We start from the raw sequence: 18,321 nt of genomic DNA on the forward strand, positions 1-18,321 counted from the left end.
TATTATTAATGCATCACAGTTCTCTAGTGTGGACAAGTCGTTAGTTCATGCACAATTAACATTTGTCTTGTATTCAATACCTGAATTCAACAGAATTGTTTGCAACAGTCCGAACCACTTCACCTTGTTCAGTTAAAGTCTGGCACTTTCCACTTAGTCGCAAATGCAGGTCTCCGGTCTCATAAAGAGTAAGGGAACATGGAAATTAAATCGATAATGAAAGCCTTCTGAGCAATCATAGTCTATCACAATTGCTATTAGACAGTATCAACAGAATTACAAACTGCGGCTGTGGCTGCTGTAGAGGGCCAGATCACAACCAAACCATTGTAATTATTTGCCTTATTCTATTTTTAAAATACATGCAAGGGGGAAGCAGCTATCTCCATAAGTCTTCAAAACATCCATGGCATGGCTTTGCTATTAAACCCTAGCTGCGCTGCATGTGAAAGCAACGCCAGTGCTAGCAGAATGCATTAGGTGGCTGTGAAAGTATTATCTGAAATGCTTTTCGTTCTGAGGATACCCCTCAGCTCATTTCTGTTTGTTATTTGCAGGAACTCCGAAGCCCAGGGAATGAAAGTGAAAGTGGTCATTTGGATGTCAGCTAAGTGGTCACTGCAAAGTTGCTTATTGACCCAAGGTCTTTCCTGGTAGATGGGTTCGGAGCTGTCTGACGCGTCAGCAGAACTAGAAAAACATGGAAGATGACCCCGGGGGGAGGAATAATCTACATATACAGATATAGAAACTGCTAGAATATATGACTCACGAGCCAAAAATATCAGTCTGGCTGGGAATTCAAGTTCACCTGTAACAATCTGCAGCCTCCCCTAAGGAAAGGGCACATGTTGTTGTTCTCTCCATTAACAAAGGGCTACAACCAATTTGCTTTTATTTAAAATTACTGCTGCCAAAGAGGCATATGTTTGGAAGCGGTACATGAAGACAGTTGACAAATATATACCAGATGGCTATTTTAAAAAGGTTTCCACTCACTTTGTTTTTTGGGGGTCTTCTCTGATGGTGACTGGATCACAAAACATTCCAAGCTACTCCAGGGACATTGGAATTCTCTATTTCCCAAAGGCAAGATTGGCTTCCATGGGTGTGAACATTATGTATCCCAAAGATTGGGTTCCCCCGTATAGAAACCCCCATCGTTTACTCTCTCATATGCCTTCTCTGATGGGCCTAGCAAGCCAATAAGAAAATTTGTGACTGGACACGTGACAAGGTGCTGCCCTGACACACCTGCCCAAAGGAAACGTGTCACTGGGAAAGAGGCAGTGAGTTTAGACCTCTGAGTACTGCCTAGAGAGGCTCTGATACCAGCAGAACCAACAAGACTTGTTCCTCCAGTGGCCAGAAGGGCCAGGAGGAGGCAGTAGCCAATTAGGACCCACCAGGTGAGATTAAAAAGGCTTGCCTGCTTCTCCTAAGGGGCAGTGCTGTGGGTGAGGGTGGGGGAGATGCAGAACTCAGCTGTGCTCCCTGGTCCTACCCTCAAAGCATCCAGGTGGCCGTTTTTCATTTGAATTTCAACTAACTGTTAAAAGACCAGCAAGGGACAAGCTGTGACAGGGACAAAAGAGAAGTTACTCCCTCGGCCCCACGGCACCCGAAAGGGATGTGGGCTAGCAATTTGTTTTTCTTTTATTAGAGCTTAAACATGTTGTTTTTGCAGGCAGTGAAACCCAGTGGCAGATGACTACAACACACAGTGTCTAGCAGCCATTCAGCAGGTCTGTGGTAATTAACTTGAGCTCTGGAGTTTGCCAGTTCACAACTACACTGTAGGCACTTCCCAGTTCCAGCTACTGCCAACACAGCTGGAACTGATAGCAGGGCTGTGATTCAAAACGAAACGGCTCCTTCTGTAAGTGTCAGGCAGTGGGCCGCGTAGTTGTGGAATGCAGCTTCAGGCCATGAGCAATAGGTAGAATCAGAATAATATTTAGCCTTTTACATTTCAAAGTGCTGTGGCAACATTAACTAACTAAAGAGAGCCCCTGCTGGAGAGAAAGCAGGCGCGAGCGTCACCATGTCAGAGACAGGGAAATGGAGACAGAGATAATAAGTGTGTTGCGTTGTCATGGCAAGTCAAGTCAGGGTTAGAAGAACTCCAGTCCATTGCCCAGGTCCCCGGACTGCTTTATGAGTCCCTCTTTGCCGCACAGAAAAACCTAAGGCTCAGAGCCCAGGTCAATTGACTTGGGCTTGCAGGGCTTGGGCTGTGGCTTGGGGCTCAAAATGGCAGTGTGGACATGCCCGTTTTGGCTGGAGCTCTGAGATGGCGGAGTTTCAGAGCCCACACAGGAATGTTCACACTTATTTTGAGCCCTGCAGCCTGAGCCTGATGAGCCTGAGACGTGGCGGTGTGGGTTTTTCTGTGACGTATAGATGCAGTCTGGAACAGAGCATGCTTTAGGCTGGATCAGTCATCAACCTCTTACCTAGTGTCAGGGGTGAAAGTAAGTTGGGCCACTTACCGGTATAGGCTGGGGGGGGGGCCCTCTGGTCCTGGAAGGGGCAGGGCCTCGGGTTGAAGGGGCGGGGGTCAGCATCCCCCAACCAGCCCTTTCAGGCCGCCTGGTCTGTGCTGCCTGGGGCTCCTGTGTTGATTTAAAGGGCCTGGGGCTCTGGACACCGCTAGCGGCAGCAGCGTCTGGAGCTCCGGGACCTTTTAATCACCGGCCCCAGGGCAACTGCTCCCTTTGCCCCCCCTGCCCGTTGGAGGCTGTGGGGGGGAGCAATGGGGCAGGGACATTAAAGCGCTGCAGGGCCCTTTGTCACAGCAGCGCATTAATGTTGCTGCCACAGCAAAGGACTGTCCTAAAAGTGCTTTAATGTCCCTGCCCCTTTTGCCTCCCCTACTGGCAACCCTGCCGGTATGGACCCTACTGGCAGGGCTGCTGACGGGAGGGATCGGCAGGTGTGGGTTCTTACTGGTACAGAGTAAAAAAATATATGGAGATATACTTCTCTCCTAGAACTGGAAGAGACCACGAAGGGTCATTGTGTCCAGCCCCCTGCCTTTACTAGCAGGACCAAGTACTGATTTCCCCCCAGATCCCCAAATGGCCCCCTCAAGGATTGAGCTCACAACCCTGGGTTTAGCAGGCCACTGCTCAAACCACTGAGCTATCCCTCCCCCCACTAGCCTGTTCTGGCTCCCTTTCACCCCTGCCTAGTGTGGTGGGCGTGCCGTGACAGCGGAGGAATTTGAAGCGTAGCTCTTGTCTCGTGACCTCTAAGGCTGGCGTTGGTTGAAGGGAGAGGTTGGCTTGTCTCAGTGCAGTACACTGCTGTGGCTGGAACATCTTCCTCCTTCAAGACGTTAGGTTACTGGATGGCCTTTGTTAGTGTAACACATCAGTCTAGTGTCACCTGCTAGGGGTTGGTTCCAGAGATTATGCAGGCCAATACTCCACCAAGTAAGGAAGACTCAGTTGTTAAAGGCCTATGGTTTTTTTGGAGTTAAAGGGCCAGGGTTCAGACCCTGCTTTTGGCAATAGTCTCTGCATGTGGCCACCTGTCCTGATTCTGCCTGTCATTAGATAATGTTGCCTCTGCATTCTGAAATATTCCAAGTACCCCCAGTTAATGGGGACCCTTTTTCCCCCTCCTTAATCTTTTGCTAGACATTATCCTCTATGCAGCAGGTGTTATTTCAGGTGACAAACTTGGAGCATGATTTTGCCTGGCAGAAGAAAATGTAGCTTTCCTCCTTGACTTCAAGTGGGAGCCAGATAGTGCTCTGGAGTACCAGACATTTATCCCACGACGTTCCCAGCACACCAGACACCCCGCCGGGATCGTTTAGGCATGGAGAGCTATTCCTGTTGAGGCTGGCAGGTTAGCAGTGCCCCGCCCGGCCAGCTCAAGAAGCTGCTTGATTTCAGCTCCGTGTCTCCCGACTGTGAATGCAACATTAGCACTTATTGCCGGAACGTTCTGCCCACCTAGAGGCAGTGAGTCATGTTGGTTTGAAAGCGAGAGCACTTAAGCCATGTCTCCAGAGAGACACACAGCACTTTAGGGATCGCTGCACTTGCGTGTGCAGAATGACAACCTCTAATACATTCAAATGAACATGTCTTGTTGACACAAGTGAGCCTCTCTTCTTCCTTTTTCCCTTTCCCAGCAGCACCTTCCCTTTGCTACTGTCTGCAAGCAAGGACGTTGGAAAGGGACTGTTACACCAGACGCATTAACCAAAAAAATTGCTTTTTTTGCCCCTGTCTTCACAGACAAGATCAGCTCCCAGACTGCTGTCCTGGGCAACACAGTATGGGGAGGAGGTGAGCAGCCCTCAGTGGTGAAAGACCAGGTTAAGGACTATTTAAAAAAGCTGAACATACACAAGTCTATGGGCGCAGATCTAATGCATCCGAGGGTGCGGTGGGAGTTGGCTCATGTGATTGCAGAGCCATTGGCCATTATCTTTGAAAAATTGTGGTGATCAGGGGAGGTCCTGGACGATTGGAAAAAGGCAAATGTAGTGCCCATCTTTAAAAAAGGGAAGAAGGAGAATCCGGGGAACTACAGACTGGTCAGCCTCACCTCAGTCCCTGGAAAAATCATGGAGCAGGTCCTCAAGGAATCCATTTTGAAGCACTTGGAGGAGAGGAAGGTGATCAGGAACAGTCAACATGGATTGGCCAAGGGCAGGTCATGCCTGAGCAACCTGATTGCCTTCTATGACGAGATAACTGGCTCTGTGGATAAGGGGAAAGTAGTGGACATGATATATCTTGACTTTAGCAAAGCTTTTGATACGGTCTCCCACACTATTCTTTCCAGCAAGTTAAAGTATGGATGAGATGAATGGACTATAAGGTGGATAGAAAGCTGGCTAGATTGTCGGGCTCAACTGGTAGTGATCAATGGCTCCATATCTAGTTGGCAGCCAGCTTCAAGCTGAGTGCCCCAGGGATTGGTCCTGGGGCCGGTTTTGTTCAACATCTTTATTAATGATCTGGATGATGGGATGAATTGCACCCTCAGCAGGTTTGCAGATGACACTAAGCTGGGGAGAGAGGTAGATACGCTGGAGGGCAGGGATAGGGTCCAGAGTGACCTAGACAAATTGGAGGATTGGTCCAAAAGAAATCTGATGAGGTTCAACAAGGACAAGTGCAGAGTCCTGCACTTAGGACGGAAGAATCCCATGCACCGATCCAGGCTGGGGACTGACTGGGTAAGCGGCAGTTCTGCAGAAAAGGGCCTGTGGATTACAATGGATGAGAAGCTGGATATGAGTCAGCAATGTGCCCTTGCTGTCAAGAAGGCTAACGGCATATTGGGCTGCATTGGTAGGAGCATTGGCAGCAGATCGAGGGAAGTGATTATTCCCCTCTATTTAGCACTGGTGAGGGCACATCTGGACTACTGTGTCCAATTTTGGGCCCCCTCAGTACAGAAAGGATGTGGCCAAATTGGAGAGAGTCCTGTGGAGGGCAATGAAAATGATCAGGGGGCTGGGGCACATGATTTATGAGGAGAGGTTGAGGAAACTGGGCTTGTTTAGTCTGCAGAAGAGAAGAATGAGGGGGGATTTGATAGCAGCCTTCAACTACCTGAAGGGGGGTTCCAAAGAGGATGGATCTAGACTGTTCTCAGTGGTAGAAGATGACAGAACAAGGAGTAATGGTCTCAAGTTGCAGAGGGGGAGGTTTAGGTTGGACATTAGGAAAAACTTTTTCACTAGTAGGGTGGTGAAGAACTGGAATGGGTTACCTAGGGAGGTAGTGGAATCTCCTTCCTTAGAGGTTTTTAAGGTCAGGCTTGACAAAGCCTTGGCTGGGATGATTTAGTTGGGTTTGGCCCTGCTTTGAGCAGGGGGCTGGACTAGATGACCTCCTGAGGTCCCTTCCAACCCTGATATTCTATGATTCCTTTGTGTGATAGGATCTCCAGGTCCTTGGCTGTCAGGGGCTTTGACACAGCAATAATGGCACATGCTCTTTGGAGAAACTCTCACCCATCCAGCTTTCTTCTGAGATGGCCCATTGCCACGGGGTCCAGACCAGATTCATCCATTGCCTACACTGGGGTGAGTTAGGTCACAGAATTTAAGGGCAGAAGGGACCTCTAGCCTATACCTCTCTAGAGCCCCCATAGAGAGAGGATGGGCGCGGCTGTTGTCTGCCCCCTTGCAGAGGAATCAAAGCCATGCAAGCCAAAGAGTCAGTGGGGTTCTGCTGCCCACCAAAAGCAGAGTCCTAGGCCTCCAGGAAGCCACAGGGAAAAGTACCGGCTCTTCTTCTTCCTGAGTGGACCTGGGCGGCCGATGCTCTCAAGCTGTTTCCCGGGCCAGCAGTCCCTGCTTCCAGGGGCCGAGGAACTCAGAGGTGCCGTCCTGCTCCCTGAGAGTGCTGCCTTGCGCTGAGCAGGCATCTCCCCTTTTAAGGCCCCGGCCATCTCCAGGCTGATGGATCTCACAGGTGCTCCGGTTGGAGCTGACTGTGCCCAGAGAAGCTCTTTAACCCCTTCCCAAGTGGCATAGGGATCTCTCCCACCACGGGCCCACCAGATCATCTAATCTGACTTCCCATCTGGCACAGGCCACTAGCCATCACCGGCCTCCTGCACACCTAGCCCAACCCCCAGAATTACAGCCCTCCGGCGACTACACTACTATGTGCCAGAGGCAGAGAACAGGCCGGGCCAAGCTGCACCAGGGCCCAGGGCCCCTGCGATGGCAGAAACGGATGATGGCAGATATGCCCAGCTGGTCCAAGTGTCCCAGTTCTTACCCGTTAGCCAGGAGAGTTACAGCTCAAAGGCAGGAAGGGTTCTGGACTTATGGCTTTGAAGTAGGGGACTCCCGGGAAGAGAGCCCAGGGCAGTGGGGATGGGAGAGGAATGGCCTGTGTCAAACAAGGGGAGGACACCGTGTTCGCAGGCAGCTGGGGAGCGGGAGTCAGGTGCCAGGGCAGTGGTGATTGAGACAGGAGCTGGCTGCAAGGCGCAGGTAACCCCCTCTGCTTAAGCACCACAGAGCTCACGGGCACGGTGTAATCTGGCCTGCTGCGCCTGCCTTCCGGGCAGATGCATGGCAGAACAGGGCGTGCAGGCAACACCACGCATAAACATCCTGGACAGACCATGCACAGCCACCTCGCAACCCTTTCCGTGGCACTCGGACACCCTCTCCATCCCCTTTGGGGGCCCCAGCTGAACCACCCCCGAGTCCTCTTTCCACTGGCAGATCTCAAAGCACTTCCCACCCTTTAGCATAGCCTCGCCATACCCAGGTGAGGAAGGGCATTACCCCCCCTGCCACAGAGGGGGCACCGAGAGAGACAAAGTGACTCGCCCAGGGCAAGGAGCTGACCCAAGGTCTCCCACACGCTAGACCAGCGCCTGGACCGTTCTTCCTGGCCTGCTGCCGGTTGTCAGAGCTGCGGCGGAAGCTGCTTGCGTTTGTAAGCATGCTATCATCAGGGAAATGCACTCCGGGGACTGATTATCCCAAATCAAGGCTTGCGCTGTAAACCAGGCAGTTTCCCTTGCAGCCTTTCAAAGGTGGTCTATTTTTAGAGCCTGGAGCATGTCGTTATTAGGCAGACATCAGCTGTGCTGTGAAGCTAATACAAATAATTACTATGAACCTCTCCATCTAATTCTCCTCGAGCAGATCCGTTTTTTATGTGCATATTAAAACCTCTTGTTAGAGGCTGGGGCTGGATCGGAATCAAAGACCAGTCGAGTAAAAAGGAGAGTTCATGTTTCCAGAGATTTATTTGGGTGTGTTCATTCCCCCAGGCTCTCGCCTCACACAGGTTTTACACTGGGGTGACCCCACTGATTGGCAGGTGGTTACACCTTATTTACACCATGATACGCGAGAGAGGAATCAGCCCCACAGACTATACATTTTCAGCAGGTGAAAGCTTCTAATAGCTGCGGTGTTTTATTTCCCAGCTGCCATCCTAGGGCTCACTGGGGAAGCTGCAGGATCTTCATCATCACCGTCCAAAAGGCTCGGTGCTGAGAGCACAATGAATAGGGACGACAGAGATAGCACCTTTATTTCCGAAAGGTCCCACTGCACTTTGCAAGCAAGCTATGGGCCCGCTCCAACTCCCGCTGAAGTCAAGGGGAGTCTTTCAATAGGAACTGGACCAGTCCTCTGAGTCCAGGGTGCTGCCTTCACTCCTCTGGCTAAGAGCTAAAGGCTCAAGCTCTGAATACGTATTATTATTTATACAGTGGTAGCAGCTAGTGGCCCCAACCAAGACTGGGGACTTCTTGTGCAGACACAGGGAGAGTCAGCCCCTGCCCTGATCAGCTTGCTGTCTACATAGGCGCAGGCTGGTAGGGCACTGACCCAAGGCCCCACAGCACGTTAGTGGCAGAGCAGAGAAGGGAACCTATGTCAGCAGACTCTCATGGCTATGGCCAACCCACTAGACCATGCTACCATAGGTTGTGGGGTTGTGTTCCTCACACCTTTTTAGTGTCCTGTTAACCACCTCGTCAGTACCTCTGCAGGGCTCCATTTCCACTCCAGGGGTCTCCCAAGATTTCTTAGATACTTGCATTTCTGTGCTGCTTCACTAAAATGCAGCCACTTCTGGGGTGGAAAAGCACCAGCCGACGATGGCACAGGATTCTGCACCCTGAACTGAAGATGGGTTCAAAGCTCTGGACCCAGATAAGCGTCACCATCATTTCTGAGGACAATCTTTCATGTATTTATCCTCACAATGTCCCTGCGAGATAGGGCAGTGCTTTGTTATGCCCATTGTACAGATGGTAAACTGAGTCACAGCCAGACTAAGGTTACATCTACACTATGAGCTACGGCTGTGATTCCCCTGCTCATGTTCACACACTTGTGTTAGCTCTCATCAAGCTAGTGTGTGTATAAATAGCAGTGTAGCCATGCTGCATGGCTGAACTTTGCTGAGTACAAACTGAGAGATTTGTCCAAATTGACACAGGAAGTCAAGGGCAGAGCAAAGAACTGAGCCTTTGGTCTCCAAGTTCTCAGGCAAGTGCTCTAACCACTGGGAACTTCTTCCTTTCTAACAACTCCACCCATGAGAATTTATGGACCCAGCATTTCAGTTTAGGCCTGTCTCACCACTTCCCTGGATAATTACCAAATAAAAACAATAACAACCAAGGAAAAAAAAATCCACCACCAGCTATTTATGATCCACATTGAGGAGACCACGGGCATGTAATGTAGGAAAGATACAATCAGACGCTAGCTGCTGAAACTACCGTGTTCATTTCAGATCAACATCAGAAAGGGGCACTATATTTGCTATGGAAATGAGGGCGAACGTGTGTCAGGTTAACAAGACAGGCCATGCATCCCTGCAGCACTTGGTTACAGCACAGAACCCTGTCTTCTACTGTGATGCTTTTCTTCCACAGGCTACTGGGGTGTTGTGATGCTTCCCAGGGGTTTGAGGCACCTCCTGCCCTTAGCATGTGGAAGTCTTGTTGGGCCAGCTGTGGACCAGCTCCCTAGATCCATCAGCCTCTGGCAACACAAGCACTGCCTCCCAGGGCTCCGTGGAAACACGAACAAGTTTCTTATCAAAGAACAAAGAGTCACGTGATAGTGAGTGAGCTTATTGGAAACAAATGGTTACATATAAAACAAAATCATCACACGTGCATAGAATCATAGAATAGAATCTCAGGGTTGGAAGGGACCTCAGGAGGTCATCTAGTCCACCCCCCTGCTCAAAGCAATCTAGTAACGGAAGGGAAATCTAGCTCCATGCACAGATATAGGCTTTATGCTGTTGTATTAGGTTTGAGCAGCCGGCGCTCTCTCACCGCTTTGCATGCAATTACCAACGGGGCAGGGCTTTTTTACATCGCAACGCTACTTTTGTGGCTGAAAAATGATGACTCCTGAAAACTGGAACTTTTCACAGGAAAGGGTTGGGACTGACATTTTTCCACTAGAAAACAAAGGGGAAAGAAGCATATCGAAATGGAATCTTGCACCAATTCGGAAATGAAACATTTCCAGCTTGCCCGTTCAAAATGACTTTTTGTTTTGAAATTTCGGCTGATCAGAATAAAAAACCTTAAATACACAAATAAATACAAAATTGTCAGAATCAAAGTGAAATGTTTCAAAATGATCCCAACAAAACATTACGATTGACCCAAACTGAAAAGTTGTCAGTTTTTGGTCTTGTGAAAAATTTTGAGATTTCAACTTTTTGTTCTGATTTGGGACAGGAAAAATGTGCAGAATCACAACAATGTCTACAGGATGGAGAACTCTTTTTCTGCCCAGCTTGAACTGGAGGCAGGAGAGGTAGGTGCTGTAGTGGATTGAGGATGCTGTTGGAATTACGAATTTTCCATTTAAGAGTGTGTGTGTGAGTGGTGGTGGTGGTGGTGGGGATGGTATTCCTGGTCATGCTGGCTGGCTAGGGAGCGCTATAGCAAAGCATGTGTGCAGAGTGAGGCTAAAGAGAGCCATCTTAAAGCAGGGTGGGGTGAGCTGTACCACTCTGCCTTAGGGAGCAGCCTGCTTTGTCCCTCTCTGTTTTTGGTTCTTGTGTGTTGTTCTGAATTCTAAGAAATAAGGTCGTGTTACACTGCAGCCTTCCAGCAAGACTATTTACATTATTCATCTAATTTCTCTGTGTGTATGAGGTGATCATAACAGGTTCTAGACCCAAGGTTTTGTGACTAAGCATGTATTGGCAATCCCAAGCTTTCAAAGGTCCCAAGTTAGGCCAACCAAAATGACAAAATTGGTCTAAAACTTTTGAGATATTAGAAGTATATAGTTTGAGTTCTTTGGCTCTGCCTTCTGGTTTTTGAGCTGTGAAGAGTAACGCTGTTGGCGTTTCCCCTCACACCCATAAAGGCCAGAAGCTTTTCTTCTTTTTAAAATGAAAGCTGTGATTCTTATGTAGCCACAGGACTCACAGAAAGCCTTGCAATAAAATCCTGAGAGATGGCAACACTATGAACCTGCTTCACCACACCTGCATGTCCCCTCTCACTCTTCACCTGTCTGGTCTATTCTGACTCTAACCTCTCCAGGGACTCTCTCGCTGTGCACATGTACAGCACCCAGCACAACCATGATCTCAGTTATGGCCTCTAGGTGTCATTGTAATAAGGCAGAAATAATGACCCTGGTGGACAAGGAGATATTTACATTTGGGGATGTGACTGGCTCTGAACAGAGCTCAATTACTGCACCACCCTAGCGGAGACAGTGGAGCATCTGTTCCTACATATACCTGCCTAGCTTTCTCAGCACCGCTAGCCTGGGGATAGTTCTGATGTTCAGGGAAGCTGAAACTTTCCCCACTCACACAAGGCCAGAAGAATCCTGCTATTCATGGGAAATGAAGACATGAAAGATATATCAGCTTGAATAATATTGTCACCCTGTGGCAGGCCTGGCACCTCACCACCCCTTTAGGGTAGGGGTGGGGTGGGGTGTCAGATAATCGCCACTCCCAAGTTCACATGCTCTCCTCTCTGTGGGTGGCCCAATTCGGCCTCCCTCCACGCAATCACCCTTTGGTCAGGGTAGTATGCCCTAACAGCCAGAGTCCATTTAAATCAGTCGCAGCATCAGAGCAATGATGCCCAATGCCCAGAGACCATACAATCCTCCTTGCAAGTGGGGTAGTGCAGCCTAGCGGTCAGAATCCGGGTAACTCACCCCAAACGTCCAGGCAGTGTGGCCCAATGGCCAGAGTCCATAAGATTCCCATGCTGGGGGTAGGGGGACCAGGGCCCGCCCTCTCCACCAGGTCCCGACCCAGGGCCCTGGTAGTGGCAAATTCCCCTTGCCACCAGCTCGGCAGGGATCTGCCCGAAACACGCCAGGCCTCTGTGCGGCTTTAACACCATTTTCCTCTAAAGTTCCCCTGGGTCACTTCCTACCATAACCTCTGGTCCTCTGGTCTGTTCCCCTTCTGTGACATACCCCATCTGGGCATTGGGGTGCATCCCAGCTTGGCTGGCTTCCAGATCCTGGAGCACAGGCTGTACCTCCTTGGGACCTGGCAGCATGCCTCCTTCCCCTCCAGCAGTCAGCCCAGACTGAGCAGCTCTGCAGGCTTTTATACCTATTCTCCAGTTGGAGCATGCCCAGCAGAGCCCCAGGGGTGTGGCTTCCTCTGCTAGGAAGGAAGGATTGACCCCTGCTGTACCAGTGTGGGGCCGCTCTGCCCCGTCACACACCCTTCTCCTGACACCAGTATTGCCCCTCTTTTGAGCCATAGCAGACATCCGGGGCATTGCAGGATGGCTTCCTGGTCGAGGAGAAATCAGTGACATGGAGTCTGGGTATATTCCAAGCGTAACTTGCTTTATTTACACATATACCAGTCCTAGAACAGAGGTGGTCAAACAGCAAGCAGAGCTATATGTCCTTCCAGGAATTGCAGCCAAGCACATGTCATGTTCCCTGGAACAATTCTGCTCCCAAAACTGCCTTCAATTAGAGACTAAGGCAGAAGGCAACCTCCAGCTGCTAATCATATGGCTCCCTCCCCAAAGACCACTGCCCCTGAACAAAACCTCACATAACAAAACTAACACATGGCATGTCTTCCTAAGACTGAACATTTGCTCACACTCTAAGAAAAAGAACCTGGAAGATTATATAACAGCACCACCAGGGTTCACCTGCCACAACAATATTTATCCTCCAGAGGATTTTTAAAGGCAGTTGGTTAAAAGCTGCACAGCACATTGTCAGGGATATAACATTTTTTATGCTACTGGTGTTTCTCAAGTCCAGGGTTGGATCCTGCAAACACTTATGTACCTGAACAATTTTACTCAGGTGAGTAATTCCATTGATTTAAATGAGACTATTGTTGTGAGTAAAGATACGATGATGCGTAAGTGTTTATGAGATTAGGCGCGAGGTAGCAGTGGAAAAACAGGATCTCACTGGGAACATGCTGTTACGCCTTATGATTAAATATATGATGAGTAATCCTATTTGCTGCAATGATGAAATTCAGCGCTGTCAGGTGGAGTAAACCTTAAGTGATCAGTGGGATTCTTGAAGGTAATATTTCTGCCTGTGCTACCTGCCTCTAAGAAAATGTAAATGTGTTTATGCTGCATTATTTGAAAGCACTTTTCCTATCAAATATGTTTTTAAACTTGGAAGAAACATCGCCCTGCTCAGATCGGAGAGATAATAGGAATGGTTTGGGGGTAGTCATAAAACTAGGATTACTTTAGTCAAGGCGAGTGCACACTGTTCCACTACGTGTAGAATAAACAGCTTGCTACTTAGCATAATAGACTTATGACTGGGATAAAAGAAACAGTCAGTGAAGTTCCCAAATGGAGCTGCTTTGCTTTCATCCAAATGACAGATGAGTCATAAATCAGTAGGGGGAGCTGCATACAGGATCACATCCATTCCCAGAGATAAGATGCTACCGTACTAGCCGTATGTGTAGTTTGTTATGTGACTGAGGTATAGCCACTGATAAATAATCCATAGCTGAACGTAACCTTTGGGCGATGGCTGAATGCTAAGTAAATTTTTTTCAAACAGCTGCAATTTGCGTCAGGCTGGGAGAGATAAAGAACCGTCTGCTGTAAAGCTTTAATCAGCACAATCTCGCCCCAGCACCAAACAGTTTCTCCCGTGGTTCTTTCCTGGTGTGATGCGTATAATCTGCCAATCTTCTGCTCGCAGAGCCGTCCATTTCCAGATTGCAGGTAGCCTGCAATCAGCCTTTGAAGATGGCTGTGGGGTTGTTTGGATATGCTCCCAAACAATGGTCTTTCCATGACTAGCTAGCTTTTCAAAACTCATCTGAATGAGGCTTCCAGACAAGGTGCACATGTCCTCCCCACTCCCTCCGTCACCCTGGGATCTCTATGCGTCGGCCGCAATTTTGCTGCTCCTTTATCTCAAAATAAAGAGTCTGAACAGCGGCTGCCTATAAATAAAGGGATGCGTTAGGGGATGGGTGAGTCCTTAATTTTGTGTGTTTCAGTGTCACAAGGGTGGGTGGGTCTTGAAAAATCACCCAAAAATGTGTTAGGTACTTTATGGGCAGCCCCTCAAGTGTGCACAGATTGGCAGCAGTGCCGGGACGCTGGGCCTGCTCGGAGCCCTCCTGGCCTGGGGATGGGCAGAGAGGAGACGCTAACTTCTCCACCCCCTGTGATGTTATCTGATTAAAATATGACTATATAGATCATTGTTGCAACCACTATTACATATTTGCAATGAATCTTGTACAAAATGCGACAGGTAAGGTATCTGTGAAAAGGTTATGATTTGCTGGTTATGATTATGTTATCTGTATACATGTATTATTTTTGTATTTGAAGTTATAAGTACTGGCTCAATATCTGGATTTCAAATGTTTGCTCCTGTGGTAACGCCCACAAGATAGCCAGCCAGCACATCTTGGAGGGACTATTCAAGTTAAGTGGCCCATCGAAAGAACATTTAACTGACGATGGAGCATGGATGATGCCCAACGGAATTTCCTGCTGTGACTAGGTGAAATGCATGGACATGTGACTTGCCTATGTGACTCCAAACTCCATCTTGTTGCTGTAATTTTCCACAGTAGGAACAATGGGATTCCCTCCACATTGCAGAAGAGATAAAAGGCTCTGGAAACTCCTCTCTTTTGCCTCTGTCCCGCTCAAATCTCTGGACTATGGACTATCCTAATGGGAGCATTCTAACCAATGGACTGAGGTCCGGCCAGTGATTTGGAAGCCACCAGAGATTTACTAAGCCAGCAATTTATTCCATCACTGCTGCAAGTCTGAACTAAGAACTTTGTAATTACTGAATGCATTTGATTCTTTTAACCAGTTGTAACTCTTGTTTTTCTTTCTTTCTTTTTTTCTATGAATAAACCTTTAGATTTTAGATACTAAGGGATTGGCATCGGTGTGATTTTTGGGTAATATCCGAGTTATATATTGCCCTGAGTGTGTGGCTGGTCCTTTGGGATCAGAAGAACCTGTTATTTGATGAGATTGGTTGTAAAGAACCACTCATCTCTAAATCCAGTGTTTTTGGTGGTGACATAAGCACTGGAATGCCCAAAGAAACTGCTTTTATGACCTCTTGTTAGCCAGTGTGGTGAAAAATAAGTTTACGTTTGTTGCTGGTTTGATATATCCTAAGGGGGGATTAGCCACCAGTCTTGGGGTGTATCTGCCCTATTTCTCAGCAGTTTGTCCTGAATTTGGCATCCTCAGATGTGACCCACTGAGATATGGTTACATGCCCGCACAGCCCTGATTGGCTAGAGCACTGGTGGGAAATCCTACCCTACTTCTTGCCGCTACCTCTCCTCCGATTGGAGGATGCAGATGTTACTGGAGAAGGGACTGCATGGGCTGCAGGACAGGGACACAGCAGAGAGTCTGAGCTGGGGGACAGCCTGGGCATGGGTGCCTATGACCCTGCACCACATATCGGAATTGGCCCCGGCCAAAAGCGAAGGAAGGGACTTCACCCAAGGCTAAGCTGGAGAGGCTGTTGAGACTGTGAGTGACCAATGGAGTTATGCATCTGAGATCTGTGCCCTGCCCCAAGTGCCTGACTGCTCTTTGCAATGGCACAGGGGGTTAGGTGCATGCTAATAAAGGTGCCGGGTGAGATCTGTGCACTGGAGCGATTCCTGGGTGAGTTCCTGCCTCCCCAAAGGCTGAGAGAGTTTGGAATAACCTAGTATCAGAGGGGTAGCCGTGTTAGTCTGGTTCTGTAGAAGCAGCAAAGAATCATGTGGCACCTTATAGACTAACAGACGTTTTGCAGCATGAGCTTTCGTGGGTGAATACCCACTTCTTCGGATGCAAGCAGTGGAAATTTCCACTGCTTGCATCCGAAGATTGCATCCGAAGAAGTGGGTATTCACCCACGAAAGCTCATGCTGCAAAACGTCTGTTAGTCTATAAGGTGCCACAGGATTCTTTGCTGCTGGAATAACCTAGCCCAGGGAGCATCCCCCGCCACAAAGCGAGAGGAGCTTCCTGTCCTTCCATTTGAATCCCTTTGAATCCTGCTGTTCACACGTGTGTGTAACACAGCTCCCCAGGATGAGACGTTGTCACCAAGGATTAGACCCACGACCTAGCAAGTTAACGCTCAGCTCCAGGCGGTAGCAGACTCAACCCTGTGTGTGTTCTGGCCACTCTTTGTACATGTGTGTGATGCGCACCGTTAATGCTCGTGAAAAGAACTGTCCGGTCCCCATTCCAGTTTGCACTGACTCTGGAGTGAATGTTAGTACCTCACTTGCATGGCCATGACTGTCCCTCACCAGCCACAAAGGAGCACACGGAGAGCTAAAATCCCCCAGAGAAAGGAAAATGCAACCTCTGGCCTATGCCCAATGACTTGTATGTGGAGCCCAGCACACGATTAACCCCAAACTGCCCTCGCAGATCCAGCTGGTGGTGGAGGTATGTCACATGACTGGACTACGAGCAATACCGAAAGGGCCTTTCAGAGTCATACAGTTTAAGGCCAGAAAGGCCCACCAGCTCATCCAGTCTGACCGCCTGTATAGCTCAGGCCACCAACAGCACCCAACGCTCACACACCCAGACCAACAACCGGAGTTAGACCAAAGTATTACAGCCCTCAGGAGACTAAACTATTGTGTGCCACAGGCAGAGAACAGGAGGGACTGGGGTTAATCAACAGCTGAGGCTGGCCTGTTTGCCCTTCCTATAAGGCAGAGGTGGGCAAACTATGGCCCGCAGAACCGTCCTGCCCGGTCCTTGAGCTCCCGGCTGCGGAGGGGAGTTCCCAGCCCCTCCTCTGCTGTCCCTCCTCCCCCTGCAGCCTCAGCTCGCCGTGCCGCCAGCGCTCTGGGCAGCAGGGCTGCAAGCTCCTTCCGGGCAGCGCGGCGGCGTGGTTGGCTCCAGCCAGGTGATGCAGCTGCCAGATATGCTGCTCTGAGTGGCATGGTAAGGGGGTGGAGAGCGGGGGGCGGGGGGGTTGGATAAGGGGCAGAGGGTCCTGGGGGGCAGTCAGGGGACAGGAAGCGGGGCGGGGGGGTTGGATTGGGGGTGGGGTCCTGGGGGGCCTCTCAGAGGGCAGGGGTGTGGATAGGGGTTGGGGCAGTCAGAGGACAGGGAGCGGGGCGGGGGCGGTTGGATAGGTGTGGGAGTCCTGGGGGGCCTGTCAGAGGGCAGGGGTGTGGATAGGGGTTGGGGTAGTCAGACGACAGGGAGCAGGGGGGGGCAGTTGGATAGGTGTGGGAGTCCTGGGGGGCCTGTCAGAGGGCAGGGGTGTGGATAGGGGTTGGGGCAGTCAGAGGACAGGGAGCAGGGGGGGTTGGATAGGGGGTGGGGTCCTGGGGGGGCAGTTAGGGGCAGGGGGTCCTGGGAGGGGGCCATCAGGGGACAAGGAACAGTGGGGGTTGGATTGGGGGTGGGGTCCCGGGGGGGCAGTTAGGGGCAAGGGGTCCCAGGAGGGGGCAGTCAGGGGACAAGGAGCGGGGGGGTTGGATGGGTCAGGGGTTTTGAGGGGGGCAATCAGGGGGTGTGAAGTGAGAGGGGGCGGATGGGGGGCCAGGCTGTCTGGGGAGGCACAGACTTCCCTACCCGGCCCCCCATACAGTTTTGCAACCTCGATGTGGCCCTCAGACCTGCTATAGGGGCACGCAATGCAGGATGTGACGCTCGGAAGGAAAAAGCGCCCTCTTTTGGGGGATCAGCTGAGCAGCTGGATGGCTGTGCTAGTTAAGGGGTACTGCAGGAAGGGGCTGGTTTTGCCGAGGATGGAAAGGCCACAGCCTGAGGGTAGGCCCCATGGCATCAGCGCTACAGGAGCATTTCGGCCCAGCCTCGTTCTGAACAAAGAGCAAGACCGCTGAAATCCCGCAGAGAAAGATGGCCTCCCGCGCCACTGCCAACCTGCCATTGTAGGGGCCCTTTGCGATCCGGCCTGCAAGTTCCTGCTTCCCTTTTAACGACTCGCCCGCTCGTCTGATGCACCGGGAATGCTGCATTCCATTTGGCCACCCGCGCCTCACGTCTGTTCCTTATGGATGGCAGTCTGGGGCTGGCTGCCATCATTGTTTTCTGGGGCAGCTATTTGTAAATAATGAGATGTAATGAAACAAAAGCCTTCCGGCGAGAAGACTTCTCATGCGTCGACGTACATTTCCTCCAATAGTGGCAGATTGTTGTTAGTAAATTTCCCACTAGAGGGTGGCCCCTTCTGGCCTTAAACACCAGGAAGCAGGGCTACAGACAGAGTGAGAGAGAGACGGAGGAAGGGCAGACAAGGAGGTTTAATAAAAGTCAGTAGTTGCTTATTTAATGATTTCTTCACTTTCCCATGTAGAC

This window comes from Mauremys mutica, chromosome 6 (genome assembly GCF_020497125.1).
Source record: "Mauremys mutica isolate MM-2020 ecotype Southern chromosome 6, ASM2049712v1, whole genome shotgun sequence".
NCBI lineage: Eukaryota > Metazoa > Chordata > Testudines > Geoemydidae > Mauremys > Mauremys mutica.